At 46.1% G+C, this 19,572-nt stretch overlaps 1 long non-coding RNA gene across 1 annotated transcript in view; it reads right to left on the bottom strand.

The window, feature by feature from the left end:
- Nucleotides 1-19,572, bottom strand: part of LOC139266886 (uncharacterized) — a 208,189-nt gene that overhangs the window by 47,071 nt on the left and 141,546 nt on the right. The gene's annotated exons all lie outside the window — the stretch shown is intronic.

Here is a 19,572-nt window from a genome sequence, read left to right on the forward strand (position 1 = left end):
CAATTTTTCTCTATTTAAATAATAATTTTCTCTTTGATTTTTTTCTGCCAAACTGCATAACCTCACACTTTCCAACATTATATTCCATCTGCCAAATTTTTGCCCACTCACTTAACCTGTCTTTGTCCTTTTGCAGATTTTTTGTGTCCTCACACATTGCTTTTCCTCCCATCTTTGTATCATCAGCAAACTTGGCTACATTACACTCAGTCCCTTCTTCCAAGTATTTAATATAGATTGTAAATAGTTGGGGTCCCAGCACTGATCCCTGCGGCACTCCACTAGTTACTGATTGCCAACCCGAGAATGAACCATTTATCCCGACTCTCTGTTTTCTGTTAGTTAGCCAATCCTCTATCCATGCTAATATATTACCTCCAACCCTCTGAACTTTTATCTTGTGCAAAGTGCACATGTGGATAGACAGGAGAAGCCGGGGTTGTTCTCCTTAGGGCAGAGAATGTTGAGAGGGAATTTGATGGAGGTGTTCAAAATCATGAGGGGCCTAGATAGAGTAGATAGAGAGAAATTATTCCCATTGGAAGAAGGGTCGAGAACCAGAGGACACAGATTCAAGGGGATTGGCAGAAGAACCAAAGGTGACATGAGGTAAAACATTTTTACACAGCGAGTGGTTAGGGTCTAGAACGCACTGCCTCAGAGCATGGTGGAGACTGACTCAATCGTGGCTTTCAAAAGGGAATTGGATAAGCACCTGAAGGAAAAATCTTGCAGGGCTACAGGGAAAGGACAAGGAGGGTAGGACTAACTGAAGTGCTGAAGTGCTCTTTCAGAGAGCTGGTTCGGGCTCAATGGGCTGAATGGCCTCTTTCTGTGCTGTAACCATTCTATGATTCTGTGTGAAAACTGTAGATCAGTACAGGAGTTTTTCTGCTACTAAAAAAAAAGCAGTTTTGCCATTGATGACATTTTTTTAAAAAGCCCTTTGCACAGCAAGTGTTATAGCAAACAGATTTTTTTTGATTCATATATTTGTTTGAAAATGTTCATCTATTATTTGACTTTGTCTGGTTGATTTCTGTCACCATTCTAACTTAGGGTTGCCAACCCTTCAGGATTGGCCTGCAGTCTCCAAGAATTGAAGATTAATCTCCAGGACACAGCTGCGAGCAAACGATAGGAGCATCAGAAATATTGGGCTAGAAATTCATCTCAGGTGAGTCAATGCAACTGATATCAGGCGCTGGGTATAATGGCGGCCGATCCAATACTGCCCGAGACAAATTTCTACCCCATTGTGGGTGTTTTCATTTTCTTTGAACGCATCTGTTAATTATACTGTGTTATGAAAATATTGAAGACGGGAAAAAAAGGTTGTTTGACTGACAGTCAAGCGTCATTCAAGTGGGTAATGAAGAGTCTTTTCACTTTCCAATTGGTGTGGGAAGGTGGCGCACCGTGAGGATGGACGTGTTGGGAGACGATTGGCGGGAACGTTGGGAGGATCATTTGCTGAAACCTCCAGCAATACATTCGACCAGAGTTGGCAACCGTATTCTAAGTCAGCAGAGGTAGAACCCGGGCTAGCACTCCAGTGAGCCGTCTCCTGGGCAACCCTTTCCACCAGCCCCTGCTCATGCATTCTCTGTGAATTACTTTGTGTATCCCTCTCAAGCTTACTATCCATCTCAACCATGGTGCTGAGGAGTTGAGAGGTGCTGACTTCAGAGGCACAACCTGCATAAAGGTTACTGCATGATAGGCACCAGCAATAATTGGAGGTATTGGACAGCCTGCCCAGGTGTTCCTGCAGCATGTCTGAGAGTATGGAGGAGTACAATTCCAGCCTTTGTGGCATTCCGGCCAGTGGTATTATATAGCATTTACAGCACAGAAACAGGCCATTCGGCCCAACTGGTCTGTGCCGGTGTTTATGTTCCACACGCGCTTTCTGCCACCCCTATTACATAGAAACATAGAAAATAGGTGCAGGAGTAGGTCATTCAGCCCTTTGAACCTGCACCACCATTCAATATGATCATGGCTGATCATGCAACTTCAGTACCCCATTCCTGCTTTCTCTCCATACCCCTTGATCCCTTTAGCCGTAAGGGCCATATCTAACTCCCTTTTGAATATATCTAACAAACTGGTCTCAACAACTTTCTGTGGTAGAGAATTCCACAGGTTCACAATTCTCTGAGTGAAGAAGTTTCTCCTCATCTCGGTCCTAAATGGCTTACCCCTTATCCTTAGATTGTGACCGCTGGTTCTCGATTTGTTCAATATCGGGAACATTCTTCCTGCATCTAATCTGTCCAGTCCCGTCAAAATTATATATGTTTCGATGAGATACCCTCTCATTCTTCTAAATTCCAGTGAATATAAGCCTAGTTGATCCAGTCTTTCTTCATATGTCAGTCCTGCCAACCCGGGAATCAGTTTGGTGAATCTTCGCTGCACTCCCTCAATAGCAAGAATGTCCTTCCTCAGATTAGGAGATCAAAACTGTACACAATATTCAAGGTGTCGCCTCACCAAGGCTCTGTACAACTGCAGTAATATCTCCCTGCTTCTATACTCAAATCCTCTAGCTATGAAGGCCAACATGCCATTTGCCTTCTTCACCGCCTGCTGTACCTGCATGCCAACTTTCAATGACTGATGCACCATGACACCCAGGTCTTGTTGCACCTCCCCTTTTCCTAATCTGTCACCATTCAGATAATATTCTGCCTTCCTGTTTTTGCCACCAAAGTGGATAACCTCACATTTATCCACATTATACTGCATCTGCAACGCGTTTGCCCACTCACCTAACCTGTCCAAGTCACCCTGCAGCCTCTTAGCATCCTCCTCACAGCTCACACTGCCATCCAGCTTAGTGTCATCTGCAAACTTGGAGATATTACATTCAATTCCTTTGTCTAAATCATTAATATATATTGTAAATAGCTGGGGTCCCAGCATTGAACCTTGAGGGTACCTCACTAGTCACTGCCTGCCATTCTGAAAAGGACCCGTTTAGAAACATAGAAACATAGAAAATAGGTGCAGGAGAGGGTCATTCAGCCCTTCTAGCCTGCACCGCCATTCAATGAGTTCATGGCTGAACATGAAACTTCAGTACCCCATTCCTGCTTTCTCGCCATACCCCTTGATCCCCCGAGTAGTAAGGACTTCATCCAACTCCCTTTTGAACATATTTAGTGAACCGGCCCCAACCACTTTCTGTGGCAGAGAGTTCCACAGGCTCACCACTCTCTGGGTGAAGAAGTCTCTCCTCATCTCGGTCCTAAATGGCTTACCCCTTATCCTTAGACTGTGACCCCTGGTTCTGGACTTCCCCAACATTGGGAACATTCTTCCTGCATCTAACCTGTCTAAACCCGTCAGAATTTTAAACGTTTCTATGAGGTCCCCTCTCATTCTTCTGAACTCCAGTGAATACAAGCCCAGTTGATCCAGTCTTTCTTGATAGGTCAGTCCCACCATCCCGGGAATCAGTCTGGTGAATCTTCGCTGCACTCCCTCAATAGCAAGAATGTCCTTCCTCAAGTTAGGAGACCAAAATTGTACACAATACTCCAGGTGTGGCCTCACCAAGGCCCTGTACAACTGTAGCAACACCTCCCTGTCCCTGTACTCAAATCCTCTCGCTATGAAGGCCAACATGCCGTTTGCTTTCTTAACCACCTGCTGTACCTGCATGCCAACCTTCAATGACTGATGTACCATGACACCCAGGTCTTGTTGCACCTTCCCTTTTCCTAATCTGTCACCATTCAGATAATAGTCTGTCTCTCTGTTTTTACCACCAAAGTGGATAACCTCACATTTATCCACATTATACTTCATCTGCCATGCATTTGTCCACTCACCTAACCTATCCAAGTCACTCTGCAGCCTCATAGCATCCTCCTCGCAGCTCACACTGCCACCCAACTTAGTGTCATCCGCAAATCTGGAGATACTACATTTAATCCCCTCGTCTAAATCATTAATGTACAATGTAAACAGCTGGGGCCCCAGCACAGAATCTTGCAGTACCCCACTAGTCACTGCCTGCCATTCTGAAAAGTACCCATTTACTCCTACTCTTTGCTTCCTGTCTGCCAACCAGTTCTCAATCCACGTCAGCACACTACCCCCAATCCCATGTGCTTTAACTTTGCACATTAATCTCTTGTGTGGGACCTTGTCGAAAGCCTTCTGAAAGTCCAAATATACCACATCAACTGGTTCTCCCTTGTCCACTCTTCTGGAAACATCCTCAAAAAAGTCCAGAAGATTTGTCAAGCATGATTTTCCCTTCACAAATCCATGCTGACTTGGACCTATCATGTCACCATTTTCCAAATGCGCTGCTATGACATCCTTAATAATTGAATCCATCATTTTACCCAGTACTGAGGTCAGGCTGACCGGTCTATAATTCCCTGTTTTCTTTCTCCCTCCTTTTTTAAAAAGTGGGGTTACATTGGCTACCCTCCACTCAATAGGAACTGATCCAGAGTCAATGGAATGTTGGAAAATGACTGTCAATGCATCCGCTATTTCCAAGGCCACCTCCTTAACTACTCTGGGATGCAGTCCATCAGGCCCTGGGGATTTATGGGCCTTCAATCCCATCAATTCCCCCAACACAATTTCCCGACCAACAAAGATTTCCCTCAGTTCCTCCTCCCTACTAGACCCTCTGACCCCTTTTATATCCGGAAGGTTGTTTGTGTCCTCCTTAGTGAATACTGAACCAAAGTACTTGTTCAATTGGTCTGCCATTTCTTTGTTCCCCGTTATGACTTCCCCTGATTCTGACTGCAGGGGACCTACGTTTGTCTTTACTAACATTTTTCTCTTTACATACCTATAGAAACTTTTGCAATCCGCCTTAATGTTCCCTGCAAGCTTCTTCTCGTACTCCATTTTCCCTGCCCTAATCAAACTCTTTGTCCTCCTCTGCTGAGTTCTAAATTTCTCCCAGTCCCCAGGTTCGCTGCTATTTCTGGCCAATTTGTATGCCACTTCCTTGGCTTTAATACTATCCCTGATTTCCCTTGATAGCCACGGTTGAGCCACCTTCCCTTTTTTATTTTTACGCCAGACAGGAATGTACAATTGTTGTAATTCATCCATGCGGTCTTTAAATGTCTGCCATTGCCCATCCACAGTCAACCCCTGAAGTATCATTCGCCATTCTATCCTAGCCAATTCACGCCTCATACCTTCAAAGTTACCATTCTTTAAGTTCTGGACCATGGTCTCTGAATTAACTGTATCATTCTCCATCCTAATGCAGAATTCCACCATATTATGGTCACTCTTCCCCAAGGGGCCTCGCACAATGAGATTGCTAATTAGTCCTCTCTCATTACACAACACCCAGTCTAAGATGGCCTCCCCCCTAGTTGGTTCCTCGATATATTGGTCTAGAAAACCATCCCTTATGCACTCCAGGAAATCCTCCTCCACCGTATTGCTTCCAGTTTGGTTAGCCCAATCTATATGCATATTAAAGTCACCCATGATAACTGCTGCACATTTATTGCATGCACCCCTAATTTCCTGTTTGATGCCCTCCCCAACATCACTACTACTGTTTGGAGGTCTGTACACAACTCCCACTAACGTTTTTTGCTCTTTGGTGTTCTGCAGCTCTACCCATATAGATTCCACATCATCCAAGCTAATGTCTTTCCTAACTATTGCATTAATCTCCTCTTTAACCAGCAATGCAACCCCACCTCCTTTTCCTTTTATTCTATCCTTCCTGAATGTTGAATACCCCTGGATGTTGAGTTCCCAGCCCTGATCATCCTGGAGCCACGTCTCCGTAACCCCAATCACATCGTATTTGTTAACATCTATTTGCACAGTTAATTCATCCACCTTATTGCGGATACTCCTTGCATTAAGACACAAAGCCTTCAGGCTTGTTTTTTTAACACCCTTTGTCCTTTTAAAATTCTGCTGCACAGTGGCCCTTCCTGTTCCCCGCCCTGGGCCTCTCTGCCCCCCACCCCACCCCCCATCTCCATTCCGTCTCCTGCCTCTGCCTCCCTTTTGTCTCCCTCTGTCTCCCTGCATTGGTTCCCATCCCCCTGCCATATTAGTTTAACTGCTCCCCAACAGCACTAGCAAACACTCCCCCTAGGACATTGGTTCCGGTCCTGCCCAGGTGCAGACCGTTCGGTTTGTACTGGTCCCACCTCCCCCAGAACCGGTTCCAATGCCCCAGGAATTTGAATCCCTCCCTGCTGTACCACTGCTCAAGCCATGTATTCATCTGCGCTATCCTGCGATTCCTACTCTGACTCGCACGTGGCACTGGTAGCAATCCCGAGATTACTACTTTTGAGGTCCTTCTTTTTAATTTAGCTCCTAGCTCCTTAAATTCGTTTCGTAGGACCTCATCCCATTTTTTACCTATGTCGTTGGTACCAATGTGCACCACGACAACTGGCTGTTCTCCCTCCCATTTCAGAATGTTCTGCACCCGCTCCGAGACATCCTTGACCCTTGCACCAGGGAGGCAACATACCATCCCGGAGTCTCGGTTGCGGCCGCAGAAACGCCTATCTATTCCCCTCACAATTGAATCCCCTATCATTATCGCGCTCCCACTCTTTTTCTTGCCCTCCTGTGCAACAGAGCCAGCCACGGTGCCATGAACTTGGCTGCTGCTGCCCTCCCCTGATGAGTCATCCCCCCCAACAGTACTCAAAACGGTGTATCTGTTTTGCAGGGGGATGACCACAGGGGACCCCTGCACTACCTTCCTTGCACTGCTCTTCCTGCTGGTCTTCCATTCCCTATCTGGCTGTGGACCCTTCTCCTGCGGTAAGACCAACTCACTACACGTGATACTCACGTCATTCTCAGCATCGTGGATGCTCCAGAGTGAATCCACCCTCAGCTCCAATTCCGCAACGCAGACCGTCAGGAGCTTGAGGCGGATACACTTCTCACACACGTAGTCGTCAGGGACACCGGAAGTGTCCCTGAGTTCCCACATGGTACAGGAGGAGCATATCACGTGACCGAGCTCTTCTGCCATGCCTTAACCCTTAGATACCCTTAAATTGGTAATAACAATGTTACAGTTCACTTACTGATATAAAAATAAAAAGAAAAGCTACTCACCCATCACCAGCCAATCACTTACTCCATTGGCTGTGACGTCACCTTTTGATTCCTTTCTACTTCTATTTTGCTTTCTCTCCCGCTGTAGCTGCACCGGTACGCCTTTTATAGGCCGCTCCGACGCTGCTCCCGCCTCTCCCCAACTGCCGCTGGTACTCGAGCTCCCGCTGGGCCTTTTATAGGCCGCTCCGACGCTGCTCCCGCCTCTCCCCAACTGCCGCTGGTACTCGAGCTCCCGCTGGGCCTTTTATAGGCCGCTCCGACGCTGCTCCCGCCTCTCCCCAACTGCCGCTGGTATTCGAGCTCCTGCTGGGCCTTTTATAGGCCGCTCCGACGCTGCTCCCGCCTCTCCCCAACTGCCGCTGGTACTCGAGCTCCCGCTGGGCCTTTTATAGGCCGCTCCGACGCTGCTCCCGCCTCTCCCCAACTGCCGCTGGTACTCGAGCTCCCGCTGGGCCTTTTATAGGCCGCTCCGACACTGCTCCCGCCTCTCCCCAACTGCCGCTGGTACTCGAGCTCCCGCTGGGCCTTTTATAGGCCGCTCCGACGCTGCTCCCGCCTCTCCCCAGCTGCCGCTGGTATTCGAGCTCCCGCTGGGCCTTTTATAGGCCGCTCCGACGCTGCTCCCGCCTCTCCCCAACTGCCGCTGGTACTCGAGCTCCCGCTGGGCCTTTTATAGGCCGCTCCGACACTGCTCCCGCCTCTCCCCAACTGCCGCTGGTACTCGAGCTCCCGCTGGGCCTTTTATAGGCCGCTCCGACACTGCTCCCGCCTCTCCCCAACTGCCGCTGGTACTCGAGCTCTCGCTGGGCCTTTTATAGGCCGCTCCGACACTGCCCCCGCCTCTCCCCAACTGCCGCTGGTACTCGAGCTCCCGCTGGGCCTTTTATAGGCCGCTCCGACACTGCTCCCGCCTCTCCCCAACTGCCGCTGGTACTCGAGCTCCCGCTGGGCCTTTTATAGGCCGCTCCGACACTGCTCCCGCCTCTCCCCAACTGCCGCTGGTACTCGAGCTCCCGCTGGGCCTTTTATAGGCCGCTCCGACGCTGCTCCCGCTTCTCCCCAACTGCCGCTGGTACTCGAGCTCCCGCTGGGCCTTTTATAGGCCGCTCCGACGCTGCTCCCGCCTCTCCCCAACTGCCGCTGGTACTCGAGCTCCCACTGGGCCTTTTATAGGCCGCTCCGACGCTGCTCCCGCCTCCCCCCAACTGCCGCTGGTACTCGAGCTCCCGCTGGGCCTTTTATAGGCCGCTCCGACGCTGCTCCCGCCTCTCCTCAACTGCCGCTGGTACTCGAGCTCCCGCTGGGCCTTTTATAGGCCGCTCCGACGCTGCTCCCGCCTCTCCCCAACTGCCGTTTATTCCTACTGTTTGCTTCCTGTCTGCCAACCAGTTCTCCATCCACGTCAATACATTACCCCCAATACCATGTGCTTTAATTTTACACAATAATCTCTTGTGTGGGACCTTGTCAAAAGCCTTTTGACAGTCCAAATACACCACATCCACTGGTTCTCCCTTGTCCACTCTACTAGTTACATCCTCAAAAAATTCTAGAAGATTTGTCAAACATGATTTCCGTTTCATAAGTCCATGCTGACTTAAACCGATCCGGTCACTGCTTTCCAAATGCGCTGCTATTACATCTTTAATAATGGATTGCAACATTTTCCCCACTACCGATGTCAGGCTAACCGGTCTATAATTACCCGTTTTCTCTCTCCCTCCTTTTTTAAAAAGTGGGGTTACATTAGCTACCCTCAAATCCATAGGAACTAATCCAGAGTCTATGGAATGTTGGAAAATGACCATCTACTATTTCTAGGGCCAATTCCTTAAGTACTCTGTGATGCAGACTATCAGGCCCTGCGGATTTATCGGCCTTCAATCCCATCAATTTCCCTAACAAAATTTCCTGACTAATAAGGATTTCCTTCAGTTCGTCCTTCTCACTTGACCCTCGGTCCCCTAGTATTTCTGGAAGGTTATTTGCGTCTTCGTTAGTGAAGGCAGAACCAAAGTATTTGTTCAACTGGTCTCCCATTTCTTTGTTCCCCATTATAATTCACCTGATTCTGACTGCAAGTGTCCTACATTTGTTTCCACTAATCATTTTCCCTTCACATATCTATAGAAGCTTTTGCAGTCAGTTGTTATGTTCCCTGCAAGCTTACTCTCATACTCTATTTTCCCCCTCCTAATTAAATGCTTAGTCCTCCTCTGCTGAATTCTAAATTCCTCCCAGTCCTCAGGTTTGCTGTTCTTTCTGGCCAATTTATATGCCTCTTCCTTGGATTTAACACTATCCCTAATTTCTCTTGTTAGCCACGGTTGAACCACCTTTCCCGTTTTATTTTTACGCCAGACAGGGATGTACAATTGTTGAAGTTCATCCATGTGATCTTTAAATGTCTGTCATTGCCTATCCACCGTCAACACTTTAAGTATCATTCGCCAGTCTATCCTAGCCAATTCACGTCTCATAACATCAAAGTTACCTTTCCTTAAGTTCAGTACTCTAGTCTCTGAATTAACTGTGTCACTCTCCATCTTAATGATGAATTCTACCATATTATGGTCCACTCTTCCCCAAAGGGCCTCGCACAACAAGATTGCAAATTAATCCTCTCTCATTACACAACACCCAGTCTAGGATGGCCAGCTCTCTAGTCAGTTCCTTGACATATTGGTCGAGAAAACCAACCCTTATACACCTCAGGAAATCCTCCTCCACAGTACTGCTACCAGTTTGGTTAGCCCAATCTATATGTAGATTAAAGTCGCCCATAATAACTGCTGTATCCTTATTGCATGCATCCCTAATTTCTTGTTTGATGCTGTCCCCAACCTCACTACTACTGTTTGGTGGTCTGTACACAACTCCCACTAGCATTTTCTGCCCTTTGGTGTTTCGCAGCTCTACCCATACAGATTCCACATCATCCAAGCTAATGTCCTTCCTTACTCTTGCGTTAATCTCTTCTTTAACCAGCAACGCTATCCCACCTCCTTTTTCTTTCTGTCTATCCTTCCTGAATATTAAATACCCCTGGATGTTGAGTTCCCAGCCTTGTTCACCCTGGAGCCATGTCTCCGTAATCCCAATTACATCATATCCACGCAGTTAATTGATCCACCTTATTACGAATGCTCCTTGCTTTGAGACACAGAGCCTTCAGGCTTGTTTTTTTTTTAACACTCTTTGTCCTTTTAGAATTATGTTGTAATGTGGCCCTTTTTGATTTTTGCCTTTCATTTCTCTGCCCTCCACTTTTCCTAATCTCCTTTCTACCTTTCGCTTCTGGCCCCATTTTACACCCCTCTGTCTCCCTGCATAGATTCCCATCCCCCTGTCATATTAGTTTAAACCCTCCCCAACAGCACTAGCAAACACTCCCCCCTAGGACATCAGTTCCGGTCCTGCCCAGGTGCAGACCATCCGGTTTGTATTGGTCCCACCTCCCCCAGAACCGCTTCTAATACCCCAGGAATTTGAAGCCCTCCGTCTTGCACCATTCCTCAAGCCATTTATTCATCTTAACTATCCTGCTATTTCTACTCTGACTAGCACGTGACTCTTGTAGCAATCCCGGGATTACTACCTTTGAGATCCTACTTTTTAATGTAACTCCTAGCTCCCTAAATTTAGCTTGTAGGACCTCATCCCATTTTTTACCTATATCGTTGGTACCTTAATGCACCACGACAACTGGCTATTCACCCTCCCCTTCCAGAATGCCCTGCAGCTGCTCCAAGTCATCCTTGACCCTTGCATCAGGGAGGCAACATACCATCCTGGAGTCTCGATTGCAGCCGCAGAAACACCTATCTATTCCCATTATAATAGAGTCCCCTACCACTATAGCTCTCCCACTCTTTTTCCTGCCCTCCTGTGGAGTAGAGCCATCCATGGTGTCATGAACTTGGCTGCTGCTGCCTTCCCCTGATGAGCCACCTCCCCATACAGTATCCAAAGTGATACATCTGTTTTGGAGGGAGATGACCACAGGGGACCCCTGCATTACCTTCCTACTGCTCTGTCTGATGATCACCCTTTCCCTATGTGCCTTTGTAACTTTTACCTGCGGTGTGACCAACTCACTAAACGTGCTATTCATGACATCCTCAGCATCAAGTGCCGCAATGCGGTCTGACAGGAGCTGTAGCTGGATACACTTCCCGCACACATAGTAGTCATCTATAAGTGTCAGCTGTGGCTCAGTGGGTAGCATACCCGCCTCTGAGTTAGGAGGTTGTGGATTCAAGTACCACTCCATGGACTTGAACACGTAAATCTAGGCCGACACTCCAGTGCAGTGCTGATGGAGTGCTGCACTGTCGGAGGTGCCGTCTTTCGGATGAGACGTTAAACCGAGGCCCCATCTGCTCTCTCAGGTTGACATAAAAGATCCCATGACACTATTTCGAAGAAGAGCAGGGGAATTATCCTTGGTGTCCTGGCCAATATTTATCCCTCAATCAACATAACAAAAACAGATTATCTGGTCATTATCACATTGCTGTTTGTGGGAGCTTGCTTGTGCGCAAGTTGGCTGCCACGTTTCCTGCATCACAACACTTCAAATGTACTTCTTTGGCTGTAAAGTGCTTTGAGACGTCTGGTGGTCATGAAAGGCACTATATAAATGCAAGTCTTTCTTTTTCTTTTTTCTTTAACCCCATCAGCATGTTCCTCTATTCCTTTCTCTTTCATGTACTAATCTAACTTCCCCTTAAATGCATCTATGCTATTCGCCTCATCTGCTGCATGTGGTAGCAAGCTCTACATTCTAACCAATCTCTGGTAAAGAATTAGCACTCTGCACTCTACCATGGAGCATGTGGTGAGTAACTGGGCCATTTGGATGAAGGCCCTGAAGAAAATGACAGTTTGATTGATTTAAAAATTGCTTGATTTAAAAGTCATGTGAGTAGTCTCTATAACCACATTTGCATCACTCTCGCAAATGACCCAGATACTGCAATGAAAAAGGCACTTACATGAAATAATGTTGGTTTAATAGCACTCAATTGAGGTCTAGACCACTCACAGCTGTTTTTTTTCTTATCCCTTTTGATATCGTTAGTGATCTTCTTGAGAGGTGATCTCATCAAAACATACAAAATTCTTACAGGGCTTGACAGGGTAGATTCAGAGAGGATGTTTCCTCTGGTTGGGGAGTCTAGAACCAGGGGTCACAGTTTCAAAATAAGGGATCTGTCCTTTAGGACTGAGATGAAGAGAAACTTCTTCACTTAAAGGGTGGTGAATCTTTGTAATTCTCTACCCCCAGAAGGCTGTGAAGGCTCAGTCGTTGGGTTTATTCAAGACAGAGATTGATAGACCTTTTAATATTAAGGGAATCAAGGAATATGGGGACAGTGCGGGAAAATAGAGTTGAGTTAAGATCAGCCATGATCTCATTGAATGGCAGGGCAGGCTCGAGGGGCCGAATAGCTTACACCTGCTCCTAATTCTTACGTTCTTCCCAATAAACAAACATTTTAGCAACACACTGAGGGCTGTAAATTCATCAGCCTTCCGCTGCGTTTTTCAGCGGTATTTCGTCGTTTTGGGCGGAAAATGGTGCGGCGGGAAATTCATTGAAGTCTTCTGCCGGCGGTTTTGAAATACCGCTGGGGAGCGAACTGCCGGCCTGCAAGACTGGAAAAAGCGCTTCCGACTGAGTTTGGTCACAGCGGTGCTCCGTAAATGGGAACAAAAAAACACAGAGGAAAAACCTGTCGGAGCAGCCCTTGGAACGGTGGTAGGTATGAAAACCTGTAAAAAGGTAAGTTAAAGTTTTTATTTTTAGATTCTTTTGCAGCGATTCACTAGAAAAGGGTCTTGTGAATGTTCTTCAATCTGTTATTTTTTGTTTTTTGGAAAAATATTTTTTGTGTTTTCCCCCTTCCCTAGGCCCAACTCGAGCGGTAATCGGCCTCGGACTAAAGTTGATGAGGATTGGGATTTCTGCCGTGAATCCTCGTGCAACGCTGATTTTTCCTGCCAGGTGGATTTTTCCCATTTTTTTCATGACTCTTCCGCCTCAAAATCATAGTGGAGTCATAGCGGTTTTTTTGGCGGCAAACTGGTGCTAGCGGTTTTTGATGAATTTCCAGCTCTTATGATGCAACCAAACCCGCTCTCCAGAGGTTTTGTGCGATAGACTGAAAAATATCTCACATAAGAGCCAACAGCAATACAATAAAACAGTGAAGAAAAAATGAGAAGGAATTCAAATAACATTGAATGGCGTGAGTGACCAGAAAATAATTTATTACAAACTTTGAAGACCTGAGCCTGTATTTTTCATTGGTTTTGGGTAGGCAAAGAGGCAAAGTTATAATTTTCCCCTGCATATCCATATTTTAATTTTTTTTTTGCATTTGGCTTGCAAATACAACACATTCTGCAATCTATTTGTGAGCTTGCACTAAACAGAGCAAATTTCCTCATTTGCCTGTTTTGTTTCCTTTCCAGCAACAATCAAAAGGCAATGATCATGATATCCATGAATACTACATACCCTCTCAAAATCTTTCACAATTTTGAAAACCTATGTTAGATCCCCAACCCCCCGCTTAAAGGTCTCCGTTGCAGTAAAAAAGACAATTTTCAAGCTTGTCATCACAACTATGAACTTTCATTCTTAATTTCGTTAAAATCATCACTGGACGCTCTCTATGGGTCTGATATAATGGGGTGCCAATATTCAATATTCCAACTGAGGTCCAACCAATGTCTTGTACAAAGTAAAAATTACTGTCTTGCTTTTATATTTAATGTTCCCATGTATAAAACCGAGAATTCTACTTGCCTTTTTTATGACCTTTCCTATTTCACACCTGTAGTTCTCTCTGTACCTCCACAGTGTTGAGAATCTTACCATTTAGGGCTTATCACCTTTAACTGTTTTTCGCAGCATTTCTACTTCACATTTGTCTGGATTAAACTGCAGATGCCACTGTCTACATGGAATTATTTAGAACCCACAGCACCAAAACTGGTAATTCAGCCAAACTGGTCTATGTCGGTGTTTATATGCCACACAAGCCTCTGCTCATTCTCACATTTCAGAAGTACTTTATTGGTTGCAAAATGCATTGGGATGTCCTGTGGTTGTGAAAGGTGGTACATAAATGCTAATCTTTTTTTCTTTCTAGTCCTGTCTCCTTTATGTATGCATCAAGCCGCTCTTTAAATCTGCTAGTGCTATCTGCTTCAACCACTTCATGTAGCAGCGAGTTCCATGTTCTTACGACAACTGTGTAAAAAAATCCTCCTAAATTCTTCACTTGATCTGTCATCTGAACCTATCTGATGGCAGAGTTAGCTAAAGTAGACTGGAAACACAGACTCAACGGTGGCACAATTGAGGAACAGTGGAGGACTTTTAAGGAGCTCTTTCATAGTGCTCAACAAAAATATATTCCAGTGAAAAAGAAGGGCGGTAAGAGAAGGGATAACCAACCGTGGATAACCAAGGAAATAAAGGAGAGTATCAAATTAAAACCAATGCGTATAAGGTGGCCAAGGTTAGTGAGAAACTAGAAGATTGGGAAAATTTTAAACGACAGCAAAGAATGACTAAGAAAGCAATAAAGAAAGGAAAGATAGATTACGAAAGTAAACTTGCGCAAAACATAAAAACAGATAGTAAAAGCTTTTACCAATATATAAAACGGAAAAGAGTGACTAAAGTAAATGTTGGTCCCTTAGAAGGTGAGAAGGGGGATTTAATAATGGGAAATGTGGAAATCGCTGAGACCTTAAACAATTATTTTGCTTCGGTCTTCACAGTGGAAGACACAAAAACCATGCCAAAGATTCCTGGTCATGGGAATGTGGGAAGGGAGGACTTTGAGATAATCACTATCACTAGGGGGGTAGTGCTGGATAGGCTAATGGGACTCAAGGTAGACAAGTCCCCTGGTCCTGATGAAATGCATCCCAGGGTATTAAAAGAGATGGCGGAAGTTATAGCAGATGCATTCGTTATAATCTACCAAAATTCTCTGGACTCTGGGGAGGTACCAGCGGATTGGAAAGCAGCTAATGTAACGCCTCTGTTTAAAAAAGGGGGCAGACAAAAGGCAGGTAACTATAGGCCGGTTAGTTTAACATCTGTAGTGGGGAAAATGCTTGAAGCTATCATTAAGGAAGAAATAGCAGGACATCTAGACAGGAATAGTGCAATCAAGCAGACACAACATGGATTCATGTTTACATTGTACATTAATGATTTAGACGAGGGGATTAAATGTAGTATCTCCAAATTTGCGGATGACACTAAGTTGGGTGGCAGTGTGAGCTGCGAGGAGGATGCTATGAGGCTGCAGAGTGACTTGGATAGGTTAGGTGAGTGGGCAAATGCATGGCAGATGAAGTATAATGTGGATAAATGTGAGGTTATCCACTTTGGTGGTAAAAACAGAGAGACAGACTATTATCTGAATGGTGACAGATTAGGAAAAGGGGAGGTGCAATGAGACCTGGGTGTCATGGTACATCAGTCATTGAAGGTTGGCATGCAGGTACAGCAGGCGGTTAAGAAAGCAAATGGCATGTTGGCCTTCATAGCGAGGGGATTTGAGTACAGGGGCAGGGAGGTGTTGCTATAGTTGTACAGGGCCTTGGTGAGGCCACACCTGGAGTATTGTGTACAGTTTTGGTCTCCTAACTTGAGGAAGGACATTCTTGCTATTGAGGGAGTGCAGCGAAGATTTACTAGACTGATTCCCGGGATAGTGGGACTGACCTATCAAGAAAGACTGGATCAACTGGGCTTGTATTCACTGGAGTTCAGAAGAATGAGAGGGGACCTCATAGAAACTTTTAAAATTCTGACGGGTTTAGACAGGTTAGATGCAGGAAGAATGTTCCCAATGTTGGGGAAGTCCAGAACCAGGGGTCACAGTCTAAGGATAAGGGATAAGCCATTTAGGACCGAGATGAGGAGAAACTTCTTCACCCAGAGAGTGGTGAACCTGTGGAATTCTCTACCACAGAAAGTAGTTGAGGCCAATTCACTAAATATATTCAAAAGGGAGTTAGATGAAGTCCTTACTACTAGGGGGATCAAGGGGTATGGCAAGAAAGCAGGAAGGGGGTACTGAAGTTGCATGTTCAGCCATGAACTCAGTGAATGGCGGTGCAGGCTAGAAGGGCTGAATGGCCTACTCCTGCACCTATTTTCTATGTTTCTATGTTTCTATGTTTCTATGAAGGGGAAATCATGTTTAACTAATTTACTGGAATTCTTTGAGAATATAACGAGCATGGTGGATAGAGGTGTACCGATGGATGTGGTGTATTTAGATTTCCAAAAGGCTTTCGATAATGTGCCACACAAAAGATAAAGGTACGCGGAGTCAGAGGAAATGTATTAGCATGGAACGAGAATTGGCTGGCTAACAGAAAGCAGAGAGTCGGGATAAATGGGTCCTTTTCGGGTTGGGAATCGGTGGTTAGTGGTGTGCCACAGGGATCGGTGCTGGGACCACAACTGTTTACAATGTACAGAGATGACCTGGAAGAGGGGACAGAGTGTAGTGTAACAAAATTTGCAGATGACACAAAGATTAATGAGAAAGCGGGTTGTGTAGAGGACACAGAGAGGATGCAAAGAGATTTAGATAGGTTAAGCGAATGGGCTGAGGTTTGGCAGATGGAATACAATTTCGGAAAATGTGAGTTCATCCACCTTGGAAAAAAAAGGGAATATTATTTGAATGGGGAGAAATTACAACATACTGCGGTGCAGAGGGACCTGGGGTCCGTGTGCATGAATCCCAAAAAGTTAGTTTGCAGGTGCAGCAGGTAATCAGGAAGGCGAATGGAATGTTGACCTTCATTGCGAGAGGGATGGAGTACAAAAGCAGGGAGATCCTGCTGCAACTGTATAGGGTAGTGGTGAGGCCGCACCTGGAGTACTGCGTGCAGTTTTGGTCACCTTACTTAAGGAAGGATATACTAGCTTTGGAGGGGGTACAGAGACGATTCACTAAGCTGATTCCGGAGATGAGGGGGTTACCTTATGATGATAGATTGAGTAGACTGGGTCTTTACTCGTTGGAGTTCAGAAGGATGAGGGGTGATCTTATAGAAACATTTAAAATAATGAAAGGGAAGGCAAGATAGAGGCAGAGAGGTTGTTTCCACTGGTCGGGGAGACTAGAACTAGGGGGCACAGCCTCAAAATACGGGGGAGCCAATTTAAAACCGAGTTGAGAAGGAATTTCTCCTCCCAGAAGGTTGTGAATCTGTGGAATTCTTTGCCCAAGGAAGCAGTTGAGGCTAGCTCATTGAATGTATTCAAATCACAGATAGATAGATTTTTAAGCAATCAGGGATTTAAGGGTTATGAGGAGCGGGCGGGTAAGTGGAGCTGAGTCCACGGCCAGATCAGCCATGATCTTGTTGAATGGCGGAGCAGGCACGAGGGGCTAGATGGCCTACTCCTGTTCCTAATTCTTATGTTCTTTTGTTATATAATCTACAAGCAGATCATTAGATATCATTCAGCAGTAACATTCATTCTTCACTGAATCAAACTAAGGCCACACATAAACTGATGTTTTGTAAAAATAATTAACAAGTGCTGAGTTGGGGGTTTGACAGCATTTCATTTTCCAAACACTGCCATTGCATACGAATTCTAAATGAGTGCTTCTTATGCCATTCCAACCAGTTATATATTGTATAGCTTAAGTAAACACAGCTGTGAAGTTACGTTACACCTCTGAAACAGTCAGTGGCTGATTTTTGCCCCCATTCTCAAGTGGGAATGGGGAGGAGCCAAACCAGTTCCCCTGCCTCAGGGCATCTCACGCGTTACGAATGAGGCTCAGGCCCCAAATAGCTTGGGCCTCATGGCAATAACAACAGGCGTGGGTGGCGGATAGGCTGTGCTTGCCGACCGCCCATTGTGCAGCTAAACTTAAAATGAGCCCATTTCATTTTGTGTCTTTGAATACCTTTATTAATGTTTTTAATCAGAGTCCTCAGACTAGGGTTTTAGTCGATATTCCACTCACAGCCTGAAGAGGCTTGACAACTGCAACTCCCAGCAAGCACTTGTGCATACAATTCTCAGTTATAATCGTGACCATCTTCAAGAAAGGTGACAAGTCCGACTGCGGTAACTACAGAGGAATCCCCCTGCTGCCGACCACCGGGAAAGTCAGCGCAATACTTCTCCTGAATCGCCTTCTTTCTGTGAATTGAAGAATTCATCCCAGAGTCGCAATGTGGATTCCGCCCATTACGGGGCACAATGGACATGATCTTCACCACGCGGCAGTTACAAGAGAAATGCAGGAAACAGCACCAACCCTTGTACATGGCCTTCTTTGACCTCACAAAAACCTTCGACACTGTCAACCGCGAGGGATTATGGAGCGTCCTCCTCAGATTCGGCTGCTCCCAAAAGTTTGGCAACATCCTCCGCCTGCTGCATGATGACATGCAAGCCATGATTCTGACCAATGGATCCACCACAGACCCAATCCATGTTCGGACTGGGGTCAAGCAAGGTTGTGTCATCGCACCAACGATCTTCTCGATCTTCTTTGCTGCAATGCTTCGCCTCGCCCTCAGCAAGCTCCCCGCTGGAGTGGAGCTAAATTACAGGACAAACGGGATTCTATCCAACCTCCGCCACCTCCAGGCCAGATCTAAGGTCGTCCCATCCTCTGTCATCAAACTACAGTACGCAGACGATGCCTGCGTCTGCGCACACTCAGAGGCCGAACTCCAAGCCATCGTTAACACCTTCACCGAGGCGTACAAGAGCATGGGCTTTACACTACATATCCATAAGACAAAGGTCCTCTACCCACCTTCCTCCCATCGCACAGCACTGCCCCCTGGTTATCAAAATCCACGATGAGGCCTTGGACAACGTGGACCATTTTCCATACCTTGGGAGCCTATTGTCAACAAGGGCAGACATCGAAGATGAGGATCAACACCACCTTCAGTGTGCCAGTGCAGCCTTTGGTCGCCTGAGGAAGAGAGTATTTGAAGACCAGGACCTCAAACCCGGCACTAAGCTCATGGTCTACAGAGCAATGATGATACCTGCCCTCCTATATGGCTCAGAGACATGGACTATGTAAACATAGAAACATAGAAATTAGGAACAGGAGCAGCCATTCGGCCCCTCGAGCCTGCACCGCCATTCAATAAGATCATGGCTGATCATTCAACCTCAGTACCTCTTTCCTGCATACTTTCTCTCCATACCCTTTGATCCCTTTGGCTGTAAGATCCATATCTAACTCCCTTTTGAATATATCTAACGAACTGGCCTCAACAACTTTCTGCAGTAGAGAATTCCACAGGTTAACCACTCTCTGAGTGAAGAAGCATCTCCTCATCTCGGTCCTAAATGGCTTACCCCTTATTCTTAGACTGTGACCCCTGGTTCTGGAACGCCCCAGCAATGAGAACATTCTTCCTGCC

Source organism: Pristiophorus japonicus, chromosome 7 (assembly GCF_044704955.1).
Source record: "Pristiophorus japonicus isolate sPriJap1 chromosome 7, sPriJap1.hap1, whole genome shotgun sequence".
Lineage (NCBI taxonomy): Eukaryota > Metazoa > Chordata > Chondrichthyes > Pristiophoridae > Pristiophorus > Pristiophorus japonicus.